Source organism: Misgurnus anguillicaudatus, chromosome 14 (assembly GCF_027580225.2).
Source record: "Misgurnus anguillicaudatus chromosome 14, ASM2758022v2, whole genome shotgun sequence".
Taxonomy (NCBI): domain Eukaryota; kingdom Metazoa; phylum Chordata; class Actinopteri; order Cypriniformes; family Cobitidae; genus Misgurnus; species Misgurnus anguillicaudatus.
Genome location: NC_073350.2, coordinates 7,329,958 through 7,352,236, shown reverse-complemented (window position 1 = coordinate 7,352,236; position 22,279 = coordinate 7,329,958). Strand labels below are relative to the sequence as shown.

The window sequence follows — 22,279 nt, the reverse complement described above, 5'->3', positions numbered from 1 at the left end:
TTGCTGAAGGAGACGGACCGGAGCTCCGGCAAGGTGTGTTGTGGACCCGAGGAGGCGGAGCTGTGCTCCGGCCCAATTTAACCTATCTTTCTGGTACTTCGGTATCCGTCCTCCTTTGCTGTCTGCCTGGTATGATTTTATTGGTCATCTAGGAATAATTTTCACTGTATTTTACCTAATGGGGCGCAGCGCAAACCCGTTGGCCTGTGACATCACACTACCGCGAGATCTATTCAAAGCATACTGTAGGCCTACTGTCTCGCGGTGCTAAGACGTCACATGCCGTCCGATCGGTCTGCGTGGCGCCGCAAGATCGTCAAACAAGCGCTGAGCATTGAGTCAAATAAGACAAGCGTCAGAAAATTACCGAGGTCCGGACGGCCATGCAGGGCCGCATTAATGCATGGGCTTACCTGGTCTTAAGCCCAGGGCCTCGGGCTGGGAAGGGCCCCGAGTTGCCGGAAAAAAATAACTGCCGCATTTTATAAAAAGTTGATACTCCCTTTAAAATTATGCTTAATCGCTTTGCTTTGAATGTCCGTGCGTGAATGCAGTTCCTGCGCAAGAAAATCTCTCACTTACTGTAGGCTACCCTGCAATCATTAGTGAGCTTTTTAAAATTTCTGACTGAAATATCCATTATTGCATTTCTGAAGGCAACACAGACAGCTTTCTGATAAAGTGACCAAAAGTGCCTTTCAAGTGATGAACAAAGACTAAACTGAGGATGCGTTTTTTCTTAATATGAAAGACAACGTGTATATAAACATTCATTAAATGATTCCTCGTAACATTTTAAAGCCAAGATGTACAGAACAGCACACAAAGATATTACACAAAACATTTTTGATAACTAAATCTAATAAATAACAAATTAGATTCTGCCTCGGAAGCCACGGCTAAGTTCAGCGATCGTTTCATTTTGAGATTTAGCGTGGCAAGGAAATAAAAGACGAGAAATTACATATAATTTGTTACTGTAAATTATAAAAAACAAGCTTTATATACAATTACTTAAACGGTTCATTTATAACCAAAAAACACTGAAATTAAGGATTTTATAGACACTAGATATGCTTTATTATTTTGCACAGAAATATCTGATTGCTTACTTTCACTTTGATCATCTCTGTATTCACAAAAACGGCTTACCTGTTTTGTAGCTCAACTTTTGACAAGTTAAGCAACCTTTTTAAATACATTTTAAAACTTATACTTGTCGAAAAAATCAGTTTTTTGATGTTACGTTTATGGATGCATATCAATTAATCGCGATTAATCTATAGCAGAATAAATGTTTTTGTGTACATCATATATTTGTGTGTACTGTGCATAATAAATTTGTATAGATAAATACACACCCATGCATGTATATATTTAAGAGATTTTTACATGTGTATATACATGTGTATATTTATGTATAATTTATATTATATATAAATATAAATACTTAATATATAATTTTTTTTTTCTTAAAATTATACATACATGTGTGCATATTTATATATACATAATTATTATACACAGTTCACACACATATATGATGTAAACAAAAACTTTTATTCTGCTATAGATTAATCGCGATTAATTGATATGCATCCCTAGTTACGTTTGATGAATGCCTAAATATGATCACGCAGAGCACCTAGCACGTTCGGCTAAGTTGAATGTGACAGCATGCAACCGCGCAACATCGACACAACGAAAAGCAATCCAAAACTTTCAGAACTTAAATTAGATCAGAATTTACCTTTATAATAAATAAAAAATAAAAACAAAATAAAGTCAGAATCAATAGGTGCAGAACATGGGTGCAAAATGCCTAAATGCGCAGGGGAATAAAACCCACAAAAACACTAAATAATCTATAAATTAAATAAAAACAAGGAAATATTAAAATTAATTTTAAAATAACGAAAGTATAGAATTACTTGTTTTGTCTTTTTAATTGCAGAAACAAAGAGACTTTGCAATGGTTTCTGGATATGGACGTCTAGCCCTGTCACGGGATTTAGGCTATTAACAGACTTTAAAAATATTTATTGAAAGCTACTATATTATTTACTTAGTATTATCATAATAGGATGTATATTTTTTATATTGGGAGAAAGCTGGTAAATGTGAAATCAGATACTGTGCACTCTTATACAGCCAAAATTAAATGATCCTCAATTTTATAACACATCTGCGACAATTGACTGTGCAGTAGTCGAATCAGGCTTCTCCTGTCAAAGCATCGAAACTTAGACTATTCGGGTCACCTAGGACTATGTGCATATGTTATGCAGTGATATTTGTGTATATTGCGGGCATTCTGATATGGTTTTAATATTTTGTAATTCCATTTATTCCAGCAAAATAAAAGCCTGACAACTTGCACTTAGTGATTATAATAATTGTGTGAATGTATGCTGCAATTCTGGTGGATAAAGGGCCACACAAAATGATAAAGCCCAGGGGCCCCTTACAGTGTTAATGCGGCCCTGCGGCCATGCCCTTTGTTTTGCCCCAAAATGCAGACAAATAATGTTTTTAGTAAGGCATGTTTGTTAAAACAAATTTTATATTCTATTTAAACTAAGGCTTAAGGGCTCGTTATAGTCGTGCGTAGGTCCTACGGCGTAGCAGCGACGGCGTAGGTTCCGCGTCGGTTGTCATTTATACTTCTGCGTCGTCGTCCGCGTCGACGTGCAAACACACGCGCGACCGCTGGTAGGCAGTATCCACGCGTGTAACCACAGAAGCAGCACAAACGTGAAAGAAGAAGAAGCTTAGAAAGTTAACCCACAAACGAAGAAGAAACAGCAACTTGTTGTGTACAATTTGAGAAGACCAGCAATGATGGAAGTAAATAAACAGCGACTTTTGTTGCAGTTTGAGTTAAATCACTCCTCAACTTGGCTCATCTTTGTTTTCACCGTCACAAACGGAAATACCTATGACCCAGGTTTTTTTACCTGACGGGAGGGGTTCTGGTGGACCAATCACAGCGCTTGCGGTGCGCGTAGATCTGACGCGCTGTTAAATTTTTTGTGAGGTGCGCGTCAGGCTACGCAGAGCTACGCACAGGCTACGGATAGCCTACGCCGTAGCTACGGCGTAGAACCTACGCACGACTATAAATCGCCCTTTAGTCCTGGCTTACGCTTATAAAAAACCCTCCTACAGCTCCTGAGGGGGTGCTCTCACTATTCACATGTAAATAAAATGGTTAGAAACCGGTTTTTCTGTTTCTTATTGCAGGACTGTGCGGGGGGAGGGCATTCCGTTTTCATGTGGAGACACTTAACGAACACATTTGAAATACACCAAGTTCCAGATTACAACAAACACCAAAAACACATCACGTTTGGGAGCAGTGCATGTACGCCCTACTTATTTGAGTATAATGGTAGAGTATTGTGTTGGACACTATTTCAAATTGTCCTTTTCTCCACACAAATAAAACACTGATGTGCATGTCTATAGATCTTAGAGTCATTGCTATCATTTTCATTTTTGTGTTGGGTTTATTCCCTGACCAGACCTCGATCATTTTCTTACGCTCGTCTTATAATTTGACTCAACGCTCAGCGCTCGTGTGGCTTCTTGCTGCACCGCGCAGACCGATCGGCATGTAGCAGAGGTGGGACAAAGTCATTGTTATGCAAGTCACAAGTTTGCTCTAAGCAGACCTCTTGGTGATGTCAAAGTACCGCGAGAGCGATTCAAAGCGGATTTCTCCACGTGATAACTGGAATCGCTCTCGCGGTACTTTGCTGTCACTCGGCTGTGGGTTTTTGTAGCGCCACACCAGTCTGCTCCCCAGTCACTTTCGCGCCGCTGTAGTAATTTCATATGCCGATTGGATCGCACAGTTCGGCAGAAAGTCAAACACACCAAATATATAGCCTAATATGTATATGCATTTCAACCCGCTAAAGTAGCAAGTGTAGCATGCTAATGGAGCGGCGCGGCCGTGTGAATTTTTTGTGAAATGGGTCAGTTGCTGCTGATTCTTGCCATAGCTCCGTTGCCCAAATGCGCACGCATACGGTGTCATGTCATCATTGTGTACAAATAGTTAAAGGGTCTATTAAGTTTTAAGATAAAGTCAAAATGAAACCGAGATGACCAATAAAATCAAACCAGTCAGACAGAGGTGCAACACAGAGGTCAGATGCGCAGTTAGTGGTAGTGCAAGAAAGATGTAGCCTAAGTAATCAAACGCTGACTATTATATACAGCAGTTTAATGACGAGAAATGTGAAACCGCAGTGACTGTCAAGGTGACAGGACAAGAAACATTACTGCAGCTGAGCACATATGGGTGTCCAGATTTAATGCGCTGCTTTCACTCCCTCCAGTAATTCACTTTCCGTTATTCAGCGTGTTTATTAACAAAATTCAACGCCACCCTTTAATTCTTGAAGATATGTTTTTTTACTGCATAATGATAAGATTCACCCCACTAAACACAGGACGTCGAATAGACGTGCAGATCGTGTCTATATTGGGTCCGTCGGTCCATGACCAATTCTGGACATCTATTCGACGTCCAAACTAGGTCCACTATTTGGACGTCCAACCATGACCCTACTTGGACGTCATATTTACGGGCAACATTTGACGTTTAAACTGGGTAATTTTTTGGACGTCATTTGGACGTCATATTTACGGGCAACATTTGACGTTTGAACTGGGTAATTCTTTGGAGGTCATTTGGACGTCTATGACAGGCCTATGTCTGTATTACATGATTAGGCCTATAAAAAAAATTTTATTTACAAATATCAGCATTATTGTACCAACATGATTAATACTTACGAATAGTCTATATTATTTTATACAGTACTGTGTTTTCTGCTTTCTTTATTTATATACAAATTCATCTAAATGTACAATTAAAAATCTGTAATTAAATGCGTAGTTCGTTATATTACAATATATGATCATACTAACAATTTAACATGAAAAAATTCTCACCTGTTCTCATAATGTTGCGTTCGTGTTATGAATGCAATAAGTGTGCCTTATATACAAAATTGACATATGGCCTTGTGGCTGAGTGGTTAGCAAGATTGGCTTGTAATCCAGAGATCGGTGGTTCGAAACCCGTGGCCGGCAGGAAATGACTGAAGCGTTCGGTGTTGCAATGGATGGGTGAAGTGCAGAGACAATCATTTCTTTTCGCTTTTTTCATGTCTTTTTTTCTTACACGGAGGTCCTACAGATGTAAACATTTAGACGTGCAGAAGACGTCGCAAAAAAGACGTCGCCTGGCGTTACAAAACAACCCCTTTTATGTACCGAATTCGGACGTCCAAAAATTCCATGAAAAAGACGTCATTCTGACGTCACTTTGCGCAGTGGGTTCATAAACTCAATATTTCGGAGGTGTTTTTCGTCCGCAAAAGGTACAGTTTCTCTGTTCGCTATTTTATTAGATGTAGCCTACGTCTTAATAATAACATAAAAATATCTGTTCTGAGAAGAATTCCTCTTTCCATATGTAAAGCATTTTAGCGCAGTATAAATGTATCATATTGTTATTCTTAAAATATAAGAATACTACTATATTTTTACAACATTTTAAACTTTAAAACATGTCTTTTTTATACCACATTAATCTCTTTAAAATATTGATACTTTTTGAAAAACTGACAATTATAAATATTATGAACAAACAATGAAACGGTGTCAAAATTCGACAACACAAATAATTAAGATATTCATTGTAAATAGAGTCGCGTTTATTAGGCTCACACTAAATTATCTGTTGCACTTACTATAAATGTGCATTGCACGTACAGTCATCTTAATGGTTGTATGCGCTGTTATGCTGGCAAGAAGGGGTTGACATATCACTTTGCTGTTTTCAATGTAAAATATTCAGCAATGCCCTTATTAACTTCTGGAAACAACGGCAATGACAATGTTTTTATGCGCCACCTGGTGGATATTCTTTGAAGCGAAACACATTAAGGGAAAGGGAAAAGTAGCCCCCCCGAAAGCACTTGCAGAATGCTGCGAGACTCTGTGAGACGAATTGGCGAATGCCGCGGGAGAAAACGCGCGTTTTTAAAGGCCACATCTGTAACTACGCGACACTACCCTAGCCAGCAGGAGTCCAACGGATCCATTAAGCGAGGTACTGTGGGGAACATTGTAGCCAAACTTGAACACGTAACGTCAGAAGAGGTGTTGGGAGTATTAAATCATCTTGGCGGCTGTGTATACTCTGTGTGTGTGGTGGTGTACGTCGAGCACTTACCTTATCTTCTAGATCTTCGCCTGTCCACAGGAGGAAGCGAAGAGGACGTGTTGGTCCGGGAAGACGGACGTGTGCTCACTGTGCCATTCTGAACCCCACCCCCGATGGGACGTTTGTCTTATCGGTCACAGTTGGACGCCGATAAAAGCCCCCCCTCTCTTTGCCCGTGCACGAGGCTGGAGGTGACGTATGGTTCTTACTATTGTTGACCCCCGGTACCCAGCTAAAGCTAAATTTATCCCACGAAGGCTCCTAGACCCAGAGAAAACCTGTAGAGATAAATACTTACCCTGTATCGAGCTAAAGCTATACCCACTCTACACAGACTCGTAGACCCAGAGGAAACCTGTAGAGAGAAATACTCACCCTGTATTGAGCTAAAGCTATACCCACTCTACACAGACTCGTATACCCAGAGAAAACCTGTAGAGAGAAATACTTACCCTGTATCGAGCTAAAGCTATACCCACTCTACACAGACTCGTAGACCCAGAGGAAACCTGTAGAGAGAAATACTCACCCTGTATCGAGCTAAAGCTATACCAACTCTACACAGACTCGTAGACCCAGAGAAAACCTGTAGAGAGAGATACTCACCCTGTATCGAGCTAAAGCTATACCCACTCTACACAGACTCGTAGACCCAGAGAAAACCTGTAGAGAGAAATACTTACCCTGTATCGAGCTAAAGCTATACCCACTCTACACAGACTCGTAGACCCAGAGGAAACCTGTAGAGAGAAATACTCACCCTGTATCGAGCTAAAGCTATACCCACTCTACACAGACTCATAGACCCAGAGAAAACCTGTAGAGAGAGATACTTACCTTGAACCAAGCTAAAGCTAAACCTACCCCACGCCGACTCGTAAGCCCAGAGGAAACCTGTAGGAGAGAAATACTTACCTTGAACCAAGCTAAAGCTAAACCTACCCCACGCCGACTCGTAAGCCCAGAGGAAACCTGTAGGAGAGAAATACTTACCTTGAACCAAGCTAAAGCTAAACCTACCCCACGCCGACTCGTAAGCCCAGAGGAAACCTGTAGGAGAGAAATACTTACCTTGAACCAAGCTAAAGCTAAACCTACCCCACGCCAACTCGTAAGCCCAGAGGAAACCTGTAGGAGAGAAATACTTATTTTGAACCAAGTTAAAGCTAAACTCGCCCCACGAAGACTCGTAGCTCAGAGAGACCTCTTGGAAAAGTGTGATACCTAGCTGTATTAAGCGTAGTTGAGTCCAACCCACGAAGACCCCGGAACACGGGAGCCTGGTCGTGAGGAAACAAAAAGGATTGGAGTTAGGTAGTTGTTCTCTGCCTTCCCTGATACTTACATTGTGTTTATTTTGCCCTCAGGAGGAGAGAGGAGTGCCACGAGGTCAACAGAAATGCAGGAGGTGGACCGTAGACGAAGGAGCTCCATCCGGTCCTTTCCCTGCTGTCCCTTGCCAGTGCTGGCCGGATTTCCCTTCGCCATCCCCCTCTGGCCCCCTAGCTCCCCCCTGAGGGAAAGAAGAATCCTCATTTTAGATTTCCCTTCCCCACTTCCCCCTTCATTTTAAATAATTTAAATAAAGATTATATTTTATTGTACTTTTCTCTCGCTTGTTTGGTCATTGGGGTGCTTTTGGGACCTCCTCGAGGTGGAACTTAGGGAGGGGCGTGACACACAAAGTCTGTGGTCCGCTCCGAACTGTGACATATCAACTCTTCTTAGTTACAGTCCATGCTAAAAAGTTTTGTGTTTCTCCGCATTTTATCCCTCTCAGAATCATAAAGCCACAACTTACCATCATTAAGGTTCATCGTCTCTATGAAGGTGTGTTCAGTAAGCGCCATGAGATGTTAAGACTATGCTTTCAGGGGTCATTTCTATAGTTTTAAACTAGGAAATGTGTTTTGAAAGAGTTGAGTCTCTTAAACCACGATGAAGAGTGTTGATGTGTTTCTCTGAGCATGAATCAAGTAATGGTTGGTGATCGTTATCACAGGTCATTGCTATTGATGAATGTTCTTTAATCCTAATAAGCTTAAAGAAAAGAAATGCATGATCTGAGTGGTTTTGTTATTTGAGATTGGAAAGAAAGAATGTGATAAAGATTTTTTCATTTCTATAAACAAAAATTAATATGCGTCTTTTTTTCTTGTCATCATGTGACAGTGCAGTTACTTCAACAAACATACTGATAGATTTTTGGTGGAGTACACTATTGGTGTTAGTTTTTTCAAGCTCACACTACAGTAACGAAAAACATGAATCACTTTGTTGTTCAAACTGCACAATGAGGTTTTATTCACTTTGTTGTCTTGGTTTATCTGCATGCATACAACAACACACTGCTGACGAGGTGCAGATACTACAAAACACTCCATAAAGAGGCGTTCCCGAACATCAGTGAAAACATCTTTTCACATAAGTTCTGGAAAGAAATTTCATTGATCAGTGCGTTCACACTAGATGTGGAAGAGGCGGCAGTGCGAGTGATTTACATGTTAAGTCAATGCAAAGATGCGAATAGGCATGTAGGCATCCTGCGGCGCGGTACACACAAATGGCGCGGGAAACGCGCAAGTTGAAAAATCTGAACTTTGGCAGATATTTGTCCCTCGTTAACCAAACAAGAGCTTGATCTAGTAGTGATGTGATTACAGGAAGCAAGCGGAGTCACTACAGCCCCTCCAATGACACGAATTTCTGTGTGAATGTTTCGAATGACTAGAATTTCAAGTGCGGCTTTCACGTGTGAATGAAGCGAGTAAACTCAAAATTATTAATAGCACATTTTTGCCATCCTTTACCGCGCTTGTTGTGAACGCAGTTATAGTTTTGTGTTTCTGAGCATTTTGTCCCTCTCAGAATCAGCTGTTCTCCCGTAGTAGATGGTTACAGTAGAACGTCGCAAAGTAGCAGTTAAATTCACGCATGTGCAATACAACACCAGAATTCCATTGCCGTTCCACCAGAGGCTGCTGCTTAAAGTCCCTAATGAGAGGTAGAGGGAGAGTGTTACTGCGCCGAGTCGAAGTACTCCCAAAAGTGCTATTCCGCCATACATTATAGTTACCCTTTTTAACCCGCTTTTAAAAGCACCATGTTTTATTTTGTGCCACCATATTTGGTCGTATAACTACTCGTTTTAAATAAGGAAAACGTTGATGTGTTTGGTCATTTCTAACTTGATCTCTGTTTGGTACCATTGAATGAACTGGGCTAAGCTAAGTGCTACCAAAGTCTCGTCGCGCGCCACAGTGCTTAAGTGCACGCACTAAGATGATAGAGGTATGTATCAACTCTTCTTAGTTAAGGTAATAACATAGTTTAATATAACAAAACGATGGAGTATCCCTTTAAGGACCTTTGGCGACTGCAACAAGCTCCGATTTGAACGCCATCCAAGAGTTTTGTAGCAGACCATGAAAATCTGTATGTGACAGCAAAATGCCCCAAAATCCAATGTGCAATCAGTCGCAACCTGCAGGCCGTGAGACTCAAACCTGCAACTCTCGGGTTACAAGCTCAACTCTCTTACAACTAGGCTACGACTGCCCCTGCCTCCGATGTATCCCTAATACTATAAGTAATGCATTGTTATTAACAGATTAACACAAATCCATTCATTAACTACTGTCCATGCTAAAAGGATTTATAGTTTTGTGTTTTTGCGCATTTTATCCCTCTTAGAATCATTAAGCCACAACTTACCATCATTGAGGTTCATCGTCTCTATGAAGGGGTGTTTGGTAAGCGCCATGAGATGTTAAGATTATGCTTTCAGGGGTCATTTCTATAGTTTTAAACTAGGAAATGTGTTTTGAAAGAGTTGAGTCTCTTAAACCATGATGAAGAGTGTTGATGTGTTTCTCTGAGCATGAATCAAGGAATGGTTGGTGATAGTTGTCACAGATCATTGCTATTGATGAATGTTCTTTAATCCTAATAAGCTTAAAGAAAAGAAATGCATGATCTGAGTGGTTTTGTTATTTGAGATTGGAAAGAAAGAATGTGATAAAGGGTATTTCATTTCTGTAAACAAACATTAATATGCATCTTTTTTTCTTGTCATCATGTGACAGTGCACCTACTTTAACAAACTGACAGATTTTTGGTAGAGTACAATATTGGTGTTAATATTTTCAAGCTCGCACTACAGTAATGAAAAACCTGAATAACTTTGTTGCTCAAACTGCGCAATGAGGTTTTATTCACTTTGTTGTCTTGGTTTATCTGCATGCATAATACAACACACTGCTGACGAGGTGCACATACTACAAAACACTCCATAAAGAGGCGTTCCCGAAAATCAGTGAAAACACATATTTTCACATAAGTTCTGGAGAAAATTTTCATTGATCAGTGCGTTCACACCAGACGTGGAATAGGCAGCAGTGCGTGTGATTTACATGTTAAGACAATGCAAAGATGCGAATAGGCATGTAGGCATTCTACGGCGCGGTACACACGAATGGCGCGGAAAACGCGTGAGTTGAAAAAATCTGGGGCCTCATTTATCAAACGTGCGTACGCACAGAAGTGTGCGTAAAGTGTGCGTAGGAACAGTTTTACGCAAAGTGTGGAATTTATCAAATTGCTCTTATACGTAGAAATCTGTGTAAATATACGCACACCTCTGAGTATGCGTACGCAGAGCATCTAGTGGTAGAATAGCGATACTACATAGGACCCTGTTCCAGTGAGTATAAAGAAGTGTCTATTTTTTATCCACAAGCAGGTGTTAAAAATGATTAATGTCAGTATGGTAACAGCAAATAATTATAATGATTTATTTGTGATATGTATCTGTAACTGTGAAAGCTCTACATGTGATTTGTATAAATGAAGTCTCCAACAAATGCTTGACACAGTGCAATGGCTTATCTTGCGTTATTGGAAGACTTGGCAAATAATCCATTCCGCCGGTAGCGCGTTTTCAAAGATCGCGCCAATGATGCTGGTTATATATGCTGCTGTCCAAGGTGGAAAGTTGTCTGTCCTCCTCCAGTTGCACTCGTTTCACGTCGGTGTGCTGTGACGCGTTTTTTTTTTTTTTTTGCTGATAAATTAATGTCAAACCACTTTTTTATTTCTGGAAGTGTTCTCTCCTCATAGTCAACGGAATTAAACTCACTGGTAACATGTTCCCATGTAGATTTGTTTTCTTTTGTTAGTCATTCCTCCCGCACTAAGTAAACCTAACAGGATGTGTTATTAGGATTTAACCTCATCCAGCAGTAACTCAATTTCTGTGTCTGTAAAATTCCTCTTTTACGCTCTCTTTGTCATTATTGCGATGAGGGAAAACGCACAACCACACGGGAGGTGTTGTCACCATATATGGTTCATTGGAGGCGTTTCGAAATGCAAATGAACATGAACGTGCACGAGCATGGTGCTTAAGAACAAGTGGGATTTATCATCAAGGATTACTTACTGATGTGCGTACGAACCACGTGCGCACGTTTGATAAATCCCGATTTTTTTGTACTTAGGCACATTCTAAATTTCATTCGTAGGTACAAATATAGAACATTTTCTACGCAATGTTGATAAATGAGGCCCCTGAACTTTGGCAGATATTTGTCCCTCGTTAACCAAACAAGAGCTTGTTCTAGTAGTGACGTGATTACAGGAAGCGAGCGGAGTCACTACAGCCCCTCCAATGACACGAATTTCCACGTGAATGTTTCAAATGACTAGAATTTCAAGTGCGGCTTTGACGCGTGAATGAAACGAGTAAACTCAAAATTATTAATAGCACATTTTTGCCATCCTTTACCGCGTTTGTTGTGAACGCTGTTATAGTTTTGTGTTTCTGAGCATTTTGTCCCTCTCAGAATCATAAAGCCACAACTTACCGCCATTGAGGTTCATCGTCTCTCTGAAAGTCTGTTGGGTAAGCACCATGAGATATCAAGACTATTCTTTCAGGGATCATTTCTATAGTTTTCAACTAGGAAATGTGTTTCGAAAGAGTTGTGTCTCTTGAACCACGATGAAGAGTGTTGATGTGTTTCTCTTAGCATGAATCAAGGAATGGTTGGTGATAGTTGTCACAGAGCATTGCTATTGATGAATGTTCTTTAATCCTAATAAGCTTAAAGAAGAGAAATGCATGATCTGAGTGGGTTTGTTTATCAAGATAAAGAGATACATTGTTATGAAAATTATTTCATTTTCTTAAACAAAATCCCAAAAATTACACGGAATCAATCACAGCTGTGTAAACAATGTGGCGAGTGTTAATTGGGTGGGTCATGCCAGGAAGAGTGGTATAAAAAGGAGAGTGAAGATACAGGAAGTACGCTGTTGTATTGGGAAGAACGCCGCAAGTGCATGCTGGGTTTTGATACGAGTGTGGGAAAAGGCACTGTTTGGAGTTGTCTCAGAGATCTGTTGAGAGAGAGAGAGAGAGAGAGAGTCAAAATCCAACGGCGGGTGAGAAAGGAACTTATTGAAGCGAGTCGATATATTCATTGTTGTCTGTGTTTACAAGAAGGTCTGGGCGAGTCACACTGGTGGAGTTGGATGCATTGTGGATTCCCTGGAGGAAAAGGAACAAGAGGACAGATCGATTAACGATATAAAAGTCGTGAGTACCATTTAGCAACAAGCCGGTGATTTATTGACATAACCAAGGAAAAGTGTTACCTGTTCATAGCGGCCCCACCGTGTGTGTGTGACGGGTGGGTGAGCCGGAGTACGTGAACTGTACTGACGCTGTGTGGTGAAGCTGCTACAATTTGGTTCGAACATCCCTCGGCTTGGCGATTCAGATCCCCCCAGAGCCGGTCTAGCCAGGAGAGGAGTACGGACCCTAAATATTCACTGGAGTGTGTGCTGTGCAGCATGTGAGTGACTTATTTGATTTGAGTACACCTGAAGATTTTGCAGTGTTGTACCGTGTCCTTGTTGTCTGTACTCACCCCAGGAAGGATCAGGCCTCTGTGGAGACCAACGGGAGCTGCCGAGACGGTGGACGTCCAACCTAATAACTACGTGACACTACCCTAGCCAGCAGGAGTCCAACGGATCCATTAAGCGAGGTACTGTGGGGAACATTGTAGCCAAACTTGAACACGTAACGTCAGAAAAGGTGTTGGGAGTATTAAATCATCTTGGCGGCTGTGTATACTCTGTGTGCGTGGTGGTGTACGTCGAGCACTTACCTTATCTTCTAGATCTTCGCCTGTCCACAGGAGGAAGCGAAGAGGACGTGTTTGTCCGGGAAGACGGACGTGTGCTCACTGTGCCATTCTGAACCCCACCCCCGATGGGACGTTTGTCTTATCGGTCACAGTTGGACGCCGATAAAACCCCCCCCTCTCTTTGCCCGTGCACGACGCTGGAGGTGACGTATGGTTCTTACTATTGTTGACCCCCGGTACCCAGCTAAAGCTAAATTTATCCCACGAAGGCTCCTAGACCCAGAGAAAACCTGTAGAGAGAAATACTTACCCTGTATCGAGCTAAAGCTATACCCACTCTACACAGACTCGTAGACCCAGAGGAAACCTGTAGAGAGAAATACTCACCCTGTATTGAGCTAAAGCTATACCCACTCTACACAGACTCGTAGACCCAGAGAAAACCTGTAGAGAGAAATACTTACCCTGTATCGAGCTAAAGCTATACCCACTCTACACAGACTCGTAGACCCAGAGGAAACCTGTAGAGAGAAATACTCACCCTGTATCGAGCTAAAGCTATACCCACTCTACACAGACTCGTAGACCCAGAGAAAACCTGTAGAGAGAGATACTTACCTTGAACCAAGCTAAAGCTAAACCTACCCCACGCCGACTCGTAAGCCCAGAGGAAACCTGTAGGAGAGAAATACTTACCTTGAACCAAGCTAAAGCTAAACCTACCCCACGCCGACTCGTAAGCCCAGAGGAAACCTGTAGGAGAGAAATACTTACCTTGAACCAAGCTAAAGCTAAACCTACCCCACGCCGACTCGTAAGCCCAGAGGAAACCTGTAGGAGAGAAATACTTATTTTGAACCAAGTTAAAGCTAAACTCGCCCCACGAAGACTCGTAGCTCAGAGAGACCTCTTGGAAAAGTGTGATACCTACCTGTATTAAGCGTAGTTGAGTCCAACCCACGAAGACCCCGGAACACGGGAGCCTGGTCGTGAGGAAACAAAAAGGATTGGAGTTAGGTAGTTGTTCTCTGCCTTCCCTGATACTTACATTGTGTTTATTTTGCCCTCAGGAGGAGAGAGGAGTGCCACGAGGTCAACAGAAATGCAGGAGGTGGACCGTAGACGAAGGAGCTCCATCCGGTCCTTTCCCTGCTGTCCCTTGCCAGTGCTGGCCGGATTTCCCTTCGCCATCCCCCTCTGGCCCTCTAGCTCCCCCCTGAGGGAAAGAAGAAGCCTCATTTTAGATTTCCCTTCCCCAGTTCCCCCTTCATTTTAAATAATTTAAATAAAGATTATATTTTATTGTACTTATCTCTCGCTTGTTTGGTCATTGGGGTGCTTTTGGGACCTCCTCGAGGTGGAACTTAGGGAGGGGCGTGACACACAAAGTCTGTGGTCCGCTCCGAACTGTGACATATCAACTCTTCTTAGTTACAGTCCATGCTAAAAAGTTTTGTGTTTCTCCGCATTTTATCCCTCTCAGAATCAAAAAGCCACAACTTACCATCATTAAGGTTCATCGTCTCTATGAAGGTGTGTTCAGTAAGCGCCATGAGATGTTAAGACTATGCTTTCAGGGGTCATTTCTATAGTTTTAAACTAGGAAATGTGTTTTGAAAGAGTTGAGTCTCTTAAACCATGATGAAGAGTGTTGATGTGTTTCTCTGAGCATGAATCAAGTAATGGTTGGTGATCATTATCACAGATCATTGCTATTGATGAATGTTCTTTAATCCTAATAAGCTTAAAGAAAAGAAATGCATGATCTGAGTGGTTTTGTTATTTGAGATTGGAAAGAAAGAATGTGATAAAGATTTTTTCATTTCTATAAACAAACATTAATATGCGTCTTTTTTTCTTGTCATCATGTGACAGTGCAGTTACTTCAACAAACATACTGATAGATTTTTGGTGAAGTACACTATTGGTGTTAGTTTTTTCAAGCTCACACTACAGTAACGAAAAACATGAATCACTTTGTTGTTCAAACTGCACAATGAGGTTTTATTCACTTTGTTGTCTTGGTTTATCTGCATGCATACTACAACACACTGCTGACGAGGTGCAGATACTACAAAACACTCCATAAAGAGGCGTTCCCGAACATCAGTGAAAACATCTTTTCACATAAGTTCTGGAGAGAAATTTCATTGATCAGTGCGTTCACCCTAGATGTGGAAGAGGCGGCAGTGTGAGTGATTTACATGTTAAGTCAATGCAAAGATGCGAATAGGCATGTAGGCATCCTGCGGCACGGTACACACAAATGGCGCGGGAAACGCGCAAGTTGAAAAATCTGAACTTTGGCAGATATTTGTCCCTCGTTAACCAAACAAGAGCTTGATCTAGTAGTGATGTGATTACAGGAAGCAAGCGGAGTCACTACAGCCCCTCCAATGACACGAATTTCTGTGTGAATGTTTCGAATGACTAGAATTTCAAGTGCGGCTTTCACGTGTGAATGAAGCGAGTAAACTCAAAATTATTAATAGCACATTTTTGCCATCCTTTACCGCGTTTGTTGTGAACGCAGTTATAGTTTTGTGTTTCTGAGCATTTTGTCCCTCTCAGAATCAGCTGTTCTCCTGTAGTAGATGGTTACAGTAGAACGTCGCAAAGTAGCAGTTAAATTCACGCATGTGCAATACAACACCAGAATTCCATTGCCGTTCCACCAGAGGCTGCTGCTTAAAGTCCCTAATGAGAGGTAGAGGGAGAGTGTTACTGCGCCGAGTCGAAGTACTCCCAAAAGTGCTATTCCGCCATACATTATGGTTACCCTTTTTAACCCGCTTTTAAAAGCACCATGTTTTATTTTGTGCCACCATATTTGGTCGTATAACTACTCGTTTTAAATAAGGAAAACGTTGATGTGTTTGGTCATTTCTAATTTGATCTCTGTTTGGTACCATTGAATGAACTGGGCTAAGCTATAAGTGCTACCAAAGTCTCGTCGCGCGCCACAGTGCTTAAGTGCACGCACTAAGATGATAGAGGTATGTATCAACTCTTCTTAGTTGAGGTAATAACATAGTTTAATATAACAAAACGATGGAGTATCCCTTTAAGGACCTTTGGCGACTGCAACAAGCTCCGATTTGAACGCCATCCAAGAGTTTTGTAGCAGACCATGAAAATCTGTATGTGACAGCAAAATGCCCCAAAATCCAATGTGCAATCAGTCGCAACCTGCAGGCCGTGAGACTCAAACCTGCAACTCTTGGGTTACAAGCTCAACTCTCTTACAACTAGGCTACAACTGCCCTTGCCACTGTTGTATCCCTAATACTATAAATAATGCATTGTTATTAACAGATTAACACAAATCCATTCATTAACTACTGTCCATGCTAAAAGGATTTATAGATTTGTGTTTTTGCGCATTTTATCCCTCTTAGAATTATTAAGCCACAACTTACCATCATTAAGGTTCATCGTCTCTATGAAGGTGTGTTTGGTAAGCGCCATGAGATGTTAAGACTATGCTTTCAGGGGTCATTTCTATAGTTTTAAACTAGGAAATGTGTTTTGAAAGAGTTGAGTCTCTTAAACCATGATGAAGAGTGTTGATGTGTTTCTCTGAGCATGAATCAAGGAATGGTTGGTGATAGTTGTCACAGATCATTGCTATTGATGAATGTTCTTTAATCCTAATAAGCTTAAAGAAAAGAAATGCATGATCTGAGTGGTTTTGTTATTTGAGATTGGAAAGAAAGAATGTGATAAAGGGTATTTCATTTCTGTAAACAAACATTAATATGCATCTTTTTTTCTTGTTGTCATGTGACAGTGCACCTACTTTAACAAACTAACAGATTTTTGGTAGAGTACAATATTGGTGTTAATATTTTCAAGCTTGCACTACAGTAATGAGAAACCTGAATAACTTTGTTGCTCAAACTGCACAATGAGGTTTTATTCACTTTGTTGTCTTGGTTTATCTGCATGCATAATACAACACACTGCTGACGAGGTGCACATACTACAAAACACTCCATAAAGAGGCGTTCCCGAACATCAGTAAAAACACATATTTTCACATAAGTTCTGGAGAAATTTTTCATTGATCAGTGCCTTCACACCAGACGTGGAATAGGCGGCAGTCATGTGATTTACATGTTAAGACAATGCAAAGATGCGAATAGGCATGTAGGCATCCTGCGGCACGGTACACACGAATGGCGCGGAAAACGCTTGAGGTGAAAAAATCTGAACTTTGGCAGATATTTGTCCCTCGTTAACCAAACAAGAGCTTGTTCTAGTAGTGACGTGATTACAGGAAGCGAGCGGAGTCACTACAGCCCCTCCAATGACACGAATTTCCGTGTGAATGTTTCGAATGACTAGAATTTCAAGTGCGGCTTTGACGCGTGAATGAAGCGAGTAAACTCAAAATTATTAATAGCACATTTTTGCCATCCTTTACCGCGTTTGTTGTGAACGCTGTTATAGTTTTGTGTTTCTGAGCATTTTGTGCCTCTCAGAATCATAAAGCCACAACTTACCGCCATTGAGGTTCATCGTCTCTCTGAAGGTCTGTTGGGTAAGCACCATGAGATATCAAGACTATTCTTTCAGGGATCATTTCTATAGTTTTAAACTAGGAAATGTGTTTCGAAAGAGTTGTGTCTCTTGAACCATGATGAAGAGTGTTGATGTGTTTCTCTGAGCATGAATCAAGGAATGGTTAGTGATAGTTGTCACAGATCATTGCTATTGATGAATGTTCTTTAATCCTAATAAGCTTAAAGAAGAGAAATGCATGATCTGAGTGGGTTTGTTTATCACAATTAAGAGATACATTGTTATGAAAATAATTTAACTTTCTTAGACAAAATTACTTTCGGGAGTACTTTGGCTTGTCTGAAAAATCTGCTCCTCTTCTGGTTTGCATAATGAGAGATAGAGGGAGAGTGTTACTGCACTTAGTCAAAGTACTCCCAAAAGTGCTATTCCGCCATACATTATAGTTCAGTCAGGACCACTTAAGAATACCAAAATTATATAATATATTTATATATTATAACAAATATCTGAATTTGGCCAAAGGCTGAGGAATCAAGGGGCTGGGTTGTCATACTGCACCTTTAAGATGCATCCTTTGCATGTATCCCCCAGCCTAGCATAACCAACATTTTAGTATGCTACATATGAAAATAATTAAAAGGGGTGCAATTGTCACAGAAGTGACGATCTTTTAGGCGGAACCAAAAATCGGGAAAGTTGGGTTCCGCCCGGATGTTTCCGCCCGGACCGGTAAGAGAAAACACCGGACATCCGGTAGCGTCGCGAACGCTGAAATCAGCCAAATTATACACAGCTGGCAGTTATTAAGAGGAGCGCCGGGTGATTGGACGAAAGCGACACCAGGAGAGTATTTTAGCACAACGTAAATCACAGTCTGCGTCGTTGTTTGTTACGGTGTGTTGTTGTGTATCGTAGCGCCGAGTTGGGCTCGCTGGATACGCTGTTTGGATCGCTGTATTGCTCTCTCTCTCTCTCGCTTGAATCATTAGATCTATACAAAGGAAGATATTGACGACCTTATAGGTGGAACATTAGACAGATACCGACGTTTGGATGAGAGAAACGGAGGAAGAGGAAAACTTACTGTTGTGAGTACACGCCTGTAGAAAGGTGGTGTTGGTGGCTGGAAAACGCCTCGTTTATGCATCTGGAGTCATTACAGCGTGAAGTCAACCTAGGACGAAGGGAGACCGAAGTTGTGAGTAAATACATCACTTGAAGTAGGTGTTTTATATGCAGTTGATTTATACAATCGTTTGGAGTGTTTTCAAGAGAGAACGAGTGGCCCTACCCCTGGACCAGCGTGGTGGGTGAGCCGAAGTGTTTTTGTGTAAGCAGCTACAGTGACTACAATAAACAAAGACTAGGCCGTCTACCATCTCCCTATTCTCGCCCGGAGCAAAGTGGAAGAAGGCGGGTGTCATTGTGTGCACTGAGCGTGGTGGGTGAGTCTTTTGGATGTAGAACTTTTCACTTGAAGTGGTGCTGTGTAATGCTGTGTATTGCAGTGAGAGTGCTGTGTCTTGTCTGACGTAACCCTGCCTTCAGTCACTCGTCCCGGGACGACGAAGAGGAAAAACGGCGCTAGAGAACATCTGTAAGATTATGCTGTAGTGCGTTTCAGTCGAACAGTATAACAGAGTGGCGGTGAAGAATTGTGCGATTGGCGGTGTGCGTGAGTATTATCTCTACTGTTGTTACCTTATCTGTGTCTTTTTCATCACCACAGAGTAGAGGCGAACGAGATCCGCCGGCCCGAGGTCTCGACGAAAGGGCGCCCCGGTCCAGTTTCGATCGACCAACGGGTCTCGAGGAAAGGGCAGCGCTCGACCCGGTGTGCCGGCGCGACGTTCTCGCCCCTCTGTCAACCAACGAGTTCGCCGAGTGGGTCTTGGTCCCCGGCGTCCCATTGCAAACCACTGTTTAATCGACGCATTGCATAGCCAGCCAGCGTTAAGCCCGCCACCAGCGGTCGGCTGTGGAGAGAAAGAGAGCCGGCGTGAACACTGAGATATTGAGCTGTGGAGAGAGCCATACCTACCTAGAAGCTGTAACCCGCACAGAGGTGAGAGAAAACCTAGAAATCGATTCACTGTGTCCTTGTATCCCAGCAGTCGTCTGTGGAGAGAAAGAGAGCCAGCGTGAGCACTGAGATATTGAGCTGTGGAGAGAGCCATACCTACCTAGAAGCTGTAACCAGCACGGAGGTGAGAGAAAACCTAGAAATCGATTTACTGTGTCTCCTTGTATCCCAGCAGTCGTCTGTGGAGAGAAAGAGAGCTAGCGTGAACGCTGAGATACTGAATTGTGAAGAGAGCCATACCTACCCAGAAGCTGTAGTCAGCGCCGAGGTGAGAGAAACCCTTGAAGATGATTCACTGTGTCCCTGTGTTCCAGCGGCCGTCTGTGGAGAGAAAGAGAGCTAGCGTGAATGCTGAGAAACCGAGCTGTGAAGAGAGCCTAGAGGGGCCGTTATTTTAAGTTCCCCTTTTTCCCTGCCCTATTTATTATTTTTAAATAAATTAAATAAAGTACATTTTAATTTATGCCTACCTTGTGTGTCTGGTCATTGGGGTGGCTTTGGGAATCTCCTCGAGGTGGAGAAAGGGGCGTGACCTTACTTACATCTGGGTCCACCCCGACTTGTGACAGATTTGGCGTAGTCGGCAGGGTTTCCACCTCGAGTTGAGTAACCAGACTAGCCCAATGACCGACAACGCGGGGCCCGCAGCCCAACCCCGTGCGGTGCCTGTCTTTATGGGCAGCCCTTGGGTCCAAAAGTATGGAGGGACAGAGTCGGGAGTACGACTAACGGAATGGAAGGCCCAGTTAGAGTATCTAGCCGACCTACAAGGCCTTAGTGTAGCCCAGCGGCTCCAGTTCGTGCTGAACTCCCTAGAGGGAGAAGCGCGGCGAGAAGTACAGGCCGCCCCTGAAGCTGTCCGAACCAATGCCCAAACTATATTCCAGTTTCTCACCGAGCAATATGGTGACCACACCCCCGTAGCCGTCCTCCGTTCCCAATTTTTTAATAGTAAACAAGGCCCCCGACAACCCATTAGAGCTTTTGCCCTGAGACTGCGCGAGCAGTTCACCCGGCTACAGACCCGCTGTGATCATGGGCTGGGAGACGGAGAGACTTTGCTGCGCGACCAATTCCTTCTGGGGATGAAAGAGGGCCCCGTGAGACAGAGTCTGAGGGTCCAGTTTCGGAGAGACCCCGACCTCACATTTGAAGATCTAAGGAAGGAGGCGCTAGCTCTGGAGGGCGATGAGGTTGAAGTGAGTGAGACCCCAGTATGCGCGGCCGTAAATGAAAACGTGCCAACACAACCAGAACGCACGGATTGGAAGCAGGCTCTGAAAGCAGAACTTTTGAAGGATGTCCGGGAGCAGATGTCAGAATTATCAAAAACTCTTCTGGGAGAGCTGCGCCAAGGTAGGGCGCGGGAGGAACCAAGGCCGGCACCCCGAGAGCGAGTATACTCGGAGAGGAGCCGAGAGCCACCTGGACGCCCAAATCGCTATAATCGGCCCCGTTTCGAATGGGATGACCAGGGGCGGCCGATTTGCAACCGTTGTGGTGAGCCAGGACATTATAGCCGTCAGTGTGGGCCCCGCAGGGCATCGGAAGGGGGTTTTTAGGACGACCGGCCACAGTGGGTCGTGTGGCCGGGGCCCCTCGAGAAGACCCGGGAAGAAGGGACAGTTCAAGGCAACAGATGATCGGGCATAGCCCGGTGGCAGAAGTAAAAGTGTGTGGCAAGTGGATTCAGTGCCTGGTAGATACGGGCTCACAGGTAACGATGTTTGCAGAAAGCCTCTCCAAGGAGATATTCGGACGAGGGGGAACACAAGGAGCGGAGGCCCCCTGGCTGACGTTGAAGGGCGCTAACGGCCTGGAAATCCCCTACATTGGCTATCGCCTGACGGATTTGGAAGTGCATGGAGTAGTTGTCCCCCAAAAAGGTGTGATCATTGTTGAAGATAAGTGTTTGGGCGCCCACAGGGCCCTGTTGGGCATGAATGTCCTCTCTGATTGTTGGGAGGAGATATTCCGGGCTAGGCCTGGTCCAAGGATCTCACCTACCGAGAGGCCCAAGTGGGAGCGCGTAATGGCCGACTGCCGCCGGGTCCAGATGAACCAGGTTCGTAGAGATCGGGAGGAAGTGGGAAGAGTAATGTGTCGTTTTGCTTTGTCTATTCCCCCTAGGAGTGAGGCTATCGTATGGGCAAGAGTGCCCCTTCGGGAAGCGAGCCCTGAGGAGTGGGTGTTGGTAGAGTCACACACAGATTGTCCACAAGTGGAGGTAGCACGAGGATTAGCTGCGGTCCACCGGGGGAGGATCCCTGT

The 22,279-nt window shown here is 43.0% G+C and overlaps 6 non-coding genes across 6 annotated transcripts; all 6 read left to right on the top strand.

Annotated features, from left to right (window-relative positions):
• The first annotated feature begins 8,102 nt into the window (after positions 1 to 8,102).
• Positions 8,103 to 8,316, top strand: LOC141369579 (small nucleolar RNA U3). Its single transcript, XR_012373376.1, has one exon. It is a non-coding gene; the product is annotated as a small nucleolar RNA U3 (small nucleolar RNA).
• A 1,699-nt stretch (positions 8,317 to 10,015) lies between these two features.
• LOC141369601 (small nucleolar RNA U3) lies at positions 10,016 to 10,229 on the top strand. The gene has a single exon (XR_012373398.1). It is a non-coding gene; the product is annotated as a small nucleolar RNA U3 (small nucleolar RNA).
• Positions 10,230 to 12,165: 1,936 nt separating this feature from the next.
• LOC141369597 (small nucleolar RNA U3) lies at positions 12,166 to 12,379 on the top strand. Its single transcript, XR_012373394.1, has one exon. It is a non-coding gene; the product is annotated as a small nucleolar RNA U3 (small nucleolar RNA).
• Positions 12,380 to 14,959: 2,580 nt separating this feature from the next.
• On the top strand, positions 14,960 to 15,173 carry LOC141369590 (small nucleolar RNA U3). The gene has a single exon (XR_012373387.1). It is a non-coding gene; the product is annotated as a small nucleolar RNA U3 (small nucleolar RNA).
• Positions 15,174 to 16,874: 1,701 nt separating this feature from the next.
• Positions 16,875 to 17,088, top strand: LOC129428385 (small nucleolar RNA U3). The gene has a single exon (XR_008639023.2). It is a non-coding gene; the product is annotated as a small nucleolar RNA U3 (small nucleolar RNA).
• An 872-nt stretch (positions 17,089 to 17,960) lies between these two features.
• LOC141369598 (small nucleolar RNA U3) lies at positions 17,961 to 18,174 on the top strand. Its single transcript, XR_012373395.1, has one exon. It is a non-coding gene; the product is annotated as a small nucleolar RNA U3 (small nucleolar RNA).
• The last annotated feature ends 4,105 nt before the right edge of the window (positions 18,175 to 22,279 follow it).